General features: G+C 35.1%; 1 long non-coding RNA gene across 1 annotated transcript in view; it reads right to left on the minus strand.

Moving 5' to 3' along the window:
* LOC132109597 (uncharacterized) overlaps window positions 1-2498 on the minus strand; it is a 123556-nt gene extending 121058 nt beyond the window's left edge. The window contains exon 1 of the long non-coding RNA XR_009424529.1: window positions 2473-2498. This is a non-coding gene — a long non-coding RNA (uncharacterized LOC132109597). The remainder of the gene's footprint in view (window positions 1-2472) is intronic.
* Window positions 2499-6238: the final 3740 nt, after the last annotated feature.

Below are 6238 nucleotides of genomic sequence, written 5' to 3' on the forward strand. Positions count from 1 at the left end.
CCTTGTTTACCCTGGTAGGACTGTGTGAGAGATTCTTTCTGGTACATATTTTGCTCTCGACTCTGCAGGAAGGAGATCTGAACTGTCACTCTTGCTGTGAACAGGCTCAGCAACATGCCAGATGGGAGCACTACTGCCTCAGCCACAATGACATAAGACATAAGTTCAGACTGCCCTGGTTTCTGAAGCCATACTAAGCAGCATGTTATGTGTGTCTACTGGGTTGGAGCAGTAAAAGTGACAGAAATTATGCCAACAGTCATTTTAAACCATATGGCAATAGTCCAATAGTACTATGAAATTGCACTGATCAGATCAGGTGACAGGCCAGTTGAATTATGACACATATATACGTCACATAACACCATATTTTAACTGGAAATCTTTGGATGATGTAATTACAGGAGATAAAGTGCAATGAAATACTGCCTGTTGTTAGCACTAGATAATATGGATCAAAGTTTGCTTCAGATCTGAAGTCGGCCTGTTGAGTTTTTCCACTACTTAACCTCTAAAAGCTCCAAAAAGACCACAAAAGCATTATATTATACACAGCTATTGATACTAAGATATTATTTCACTGTTATACGTAACGCAGAGGTTATCTTTTAGACACAGTAACATATGGGATAAAAGTCTATGTTAATACCTTGATTATTTTATTTGATATAATTGCTTTTGGGCATTATAACTCTTTTGCATTATTCTTAGACATTGGTTCCCAAACAGGTGACTCACTAAAGGGCCACTGCAAACATACATGAGTACTAAGTCTTAAAATGCTTAAAAAAACACAGAGATGTATAACATTAAACATAATGTTGAGTATGCTTGCGTATCTCAGGCACGTATCAGCTTAAAAGCTTAAAGACTTTGTCTCAGACAAAGCGGGGAGCTGTAGTCAAAAAGGTTTGGCATTTTAAATGAACAAAACTAAATGACAAACAAAAATAGCGACCAATTAATCAAAAGCATCCACCTTATACAAGTCATAGCTTCAGTATGCAAAAAAGTCCCAAGTAACCATTTTAGTGACACAGACACAAAAAGGGTATTCTGATCAACTTCGTGTGCTTTAAACAGTGTGCAGAGGTAGTTAGATTTTGAAATAATTTCAAAATATTGAAACTGAATGAAAAGAGCTTTGTAAATCATTACTAGGAAAGTAGGAAATTACTTACTAAATTACTTAAGAAAGAAAACCAAGATGTGAAAACTGTTCCATCTAGACAGGCATTATATATATAATATATATGTAACATAACATGTTCTTATGCAATACTTAACCTCGTCTATTATATACATTACTTCCCTAAATAATGTTATCTATAGTCTAGATCTAGTGTCATTGTCAACTGAGATATTTTACTTGTGACATCCAGAATATATATTTCTTTCTCATCTTTGCATTGCAGTCACGTGTATGGCAATAAAGTTGATTTGACTCACTCACTGCCCTATGGAGAATGCCACAAAAAGCCTTAGGTCAGATGTGCCATGTTCTGTCTAGATCACAAAATATCAGTTATCATTTTGAAAGGTCAAAGACACCGCAGACTGTGTAGCAAGCCAGTCAGGACTGGTACGGGTTTAAAATTGCACTGCTTCCAGACATTTGTGCATAATTCAAATCAAAAAGCAACGGCAATTAAAGAAAATGCTAAATTAGCAAAATTGAAAATGCTTGCATATAAATACAGTAGTATGCTACATTGTCACACAACCATCATGTTTAATTTAGTAAGTGACATCCATTAAGAAATTGTCAAAATATGGAGCATTTTTGATTTTGCATCCAGGAGCCTGAACTAAAATAATAAAAAAAAAGATATTATGTGGGGTTATATGACACAGGAAATTGGAGATAATTTTAAGGACACTGCATTATGGGATTGCGCTTGTGTTATTGGCAAATGCAGCATACAGTGAGTGCACAACATACAAAATATATACAACAACAGTAAGAATAATAACTATAATCAACCATATCTCAAAGCAAAAAAAATAAATAAATCCCTATATATGTCCCAATAAAAGGCCATTTCCAAGAGATGAAATAACTCAAATACAAATGTGCAAAATGCAAGAATTTTCCTCTCAATTAACTTGTATAGCATTAACGCACATACAATAAACATGAACTATTATTTCACAAGGAAATCTGAAAAGACCGTTTCATAACCTCATATTCATACTTCCTTGTTACAATGTTAAAAGACTTAGATCTTTCAAACCTAATAAAAAGTAATACCAACCAAACGCAACACAAAAACAAATCATCATCATCATTATAAAGAAACTGCACAGGCAACAAATAAAACCTGCCAGGTAACAGCAACTTTAAACCAGCTCAGTCACAAAATAAAACTTCTACATATCATTATCAAAAGCAAGCCTGAACCTTTTTTTAGTAAGTAACTTCATTGAAAACCTAGGAGGAAACGATAAGAGCACCACGTGTTCATAGCTTACCGGTTCCACAAGTTCCTCGATCAAAGGACTGTTAACACCAGCAAACACTTACTCAAGCCACCTCTTGACCAGTGCTGTTTGACATCGCCCCCTACTGGACAGGTGATACTCATGCAAACTCTCTCTAATTACGAGATATTATTACAGAAACAAATGTATTTTGAAAGTGATTTTCATTGCAGTGCTTTAATGGTGGTAAAATTTTATTTTACATAGAACTTGTTGCCCCCATGGGTGCAGAAATGTTAAGAAATTAAAAGTGGTTAAAGGTTGCAAGTGCTAACTTTATTATATTTAAAATAGGCTATATGAAATGTCCAGTATGCAATATTGAACACGTTTGTCATTGAATAAATTAATCATGACTGAACTGCAATTATCTTATTTCACCAAATGTGTCAGTAACTGAAAAATTTGCATATACATAATAAACAAAACATTTACGAAGCACACTTGTTAAGTTGCTGTAGTAAATTTGTGATAATAACCTTAATATTTTCAGACAACATCTATATACTGCATTAGCCATAGATCCTAAATGAGCTCAAACACAACATGACACTCTCTCAGAGTCCCCAGCTCATGTCTGTCTGACAGCTCTATTAGGGGACTGACGAGCATCCTCGTCGATAGAATTGAGCCTTAAGCACATGTGCCTGTGCCCAAATTCATGCATTATCCCTTGCACTAAATCTACTCAAAGCCTAGCAAAGCAGCACGGCTCTGGGCAGGTCACAGGCCACAAGGGCGCTGCGCTGACCTGGAGGATCAACAACAAAGCCTTTGAGTGGGCATCTAATGCCTTATTTAGTCTCCTCATCTGTGCACCTTTTGGAATCTCCACAGACCAACTGCTCCCCTCTCTGATGGGAGGGAAAAGGATGGGGAGAAAAGAATGCTGAAAGCCAGACACTGATCCGTTGTGTCGCAGGCCAACCGCAAACACCTTTGTTCACACACTTTTCCTCTTTCCCTCTCTCACTCGCCATCTTTCTCTTCCACTCTCAGGTGGATTAGCTCTCTCATCCGTTTGATCCCCCCATTCTAATTCCCTACAGCTGAGAGAGGGAGTGTGGCCAGATTGTTTCAGATCTTAATTCCCATTTTATCAGTTGGAAAAAGTGGGAAAGCACGGCTCTTTCCAGGACATTCTGAAATTGTAATATTAGGAGGGATAGCTCACTCAAAAATGTAAGAAATGCATTGTTGTGTTATGGTTATATGAGTTATCTATATTTCATGTCCACTGATAATAATTATAGATAGATAGATATTAGAGATAATTATACATGTTTTCCCCCATATTTCATACATTAGTATATAATTTAGTTTATTTAAATTGCTCTGATGTCCCTTAGATTCCATTTTTTTCAGCGTCCATTTTTTCAAATAAGCGGTTCTTGAGTGAACAAAAAATATTTTAAAAAGTCATTATTATTGGTATTAAATGTATTTTTACGTTATTTGTTATTTAGATGAATAACAACACATGACATATTGCACCGTTTCACTATTTATTTAACAAAAATAAAGCCAAAATGGAAAAGCCATGCATAACAGAATTAGGAGCACATCAGCACCTCATAGCAAAAGTCACAAACGCTGGTGGAGGCTGATGATTTTAGGCTTGTAGCCAAAGGACCTGGGCAACACACAGTCATTGAATCGACCATGACCTCTTCTGAAGACCAAAGCATTCTAGAGTCAAATGTGAGCACATCCGTCCAACAGCTAAAGCTTAGCCAAAATTGGGTCATGCAACAGGACAGTGATCCCAAGCACACCAGCAAATTTACAGCAGAATGGCTGCGAAGAAAATAACCAAGGGGTTGCAATATCCCAGTCAAAGTCCAGACCTGGACACCCTGACTGACATGCTGTGGCGAGAGCTGTGCATAACAATCAATAAATAATCAATAAGCTGGAGCAACGTTGTAAAGAAGAGACTGATAAGGTCATACAGAAAATGATTACTTCAAGTAATTTCTGCAAAAAGTGGATCTACAGGCAATTGAATCATAGGGTGTCCTAACTTTATATCACACATGGCTTTTACATCTTGGCTTTATTTATGTGTATATGTTTTTGTTAAATAAATAATGACTCAGCGTTATATGTCATGTGATGGTTCATCTAAGGTTTTATTATCCAAATTTTAAGACCTGCCAAGGACCAAATCATTTTTTATATCCTCATACAGAAAAGCATGGAATTCAGGGTGTCCTAGTTTATTTATTTATTTATCCATCCCCCAAATTTAGGTTTTCTTTTAATTAAGAATTTTTTTTTTGTTGGGCATATTGTTACGGTTTGTCACATTTTAATTATTTCAATTCAAATATATTTTTAGTCAAAATGGTGACATTTTCAACTGTTACCGGTTTGTTTATGAACATGAAATATATAAATATTATGTTTAGAGAGGATAGAGAGAATATTAAAACAAATATAACCCAAAATGGTCTTGGTGTGCTGTGACCATTGAAAACTGAAGATGACAAAATGCTGAGACGTTAAAGAAAACATGACCACTCATTTTGGAGTCTTTTGTATTTTTGAAGAAGTATTATCCGAGAAACTGACGTTATGTCCAATTTCATCTTTATTACAAGCTCCATTCCCCCAGTTTGGAGTGCAACCTGGAGTCCAGTGTTCATCGAATCAGGGAGCAATATATAGATAAGTGGACCTTCTCTGAAAATCAATAGATATGTGAGCCAGTGATGGCAAAAAAAAAAAGAAATTAAAAAAAAAAAAGATTAAAAGAGAGAGAGTGTGTGTGCTGAGTGTGGGTTGTTCTTCCCTCCAAACAAAAAGCTAGCTAATAGACAGTTGACCTCAGTCAAGAGGTCAGATGTTGCTGATACTTCATTCTTCTCCACATATATACATCTGCTATAGAACAGAAATGTAATATGGTATGTGTATTGTATTCACCATCTTATTGCTTCTCCTCGTTTTCTCATTTTAAAGTGCATTTACTAAATAAATAAATGCAACAGTAGATATATAAATACAAAATCATAAATACAAATCTACAACAATTTCTTCACTGTATCTAGAGCTTCTTTCCTGTTTGTTTATCCTGAAACAATAGTCTGTACCAGTATATTTACAATATTATTACTATGGACATAAAACAAGAAAAGAACTAAGTGCTTATGTGTTTAAACTCATCACATGATCATTTTTTGTTACTGTTTAGTGCGAATGAGGCTTATGACATAATGCACAATGAGCTTCAGATTCTCTTGTTTTATTTTGAGATGTCTATATTTTACAGTTAGGTTATAAATATGCATATACAACATCACAAAAAGAAGCTGAAAAAATTAAGAAAGAATGAAAGGCAAATTTATTACATTGTTCTTCAGCGTCCTTGTTCTGGGTTTTTGGTTCAAAATAGCAGATGTAGGTTAAAACCTTATAATCCCAGCATATACATTAACTGTTAATTAGATGGATATAAAGGTAAATCTTGCTGCTTTTATTTTCCAATGATGTCTTAGAATATCTGTGAGACATTTGGCTGAGGAGAGGCAGAGAGGAATCTGACCTACAATACTTTCCTGTTCTTGAATAAAGCATGACTCATTCACTAATCTGAAACCTTAATTCATTTAAATATTGAATTTCAATCTTGGCTTATATATTTTTGATACCAAATGTTATCTGTTTACTAATGTTATGGTACCTGAGGTTCATAGTAGGATGTGTTTTATATAGTAATCTCTTTGTGAGACCAATGCTGATGTTAGCAGGTTCA

Source organism: Carassius carassius, chromosome 29 (assembly GCF_963082965.1).
Source record: "Carassius carassius chromosome 29, fCarCar2.1, whole genome shotgun sequence".
Taxonomy (NCBI): domain Eukaryota; kingdom Metazoa; phylum Chordata; class Actinopteri; order Cypriniformes; family Cyprinidae; genus Carassius; species Carassius carassius.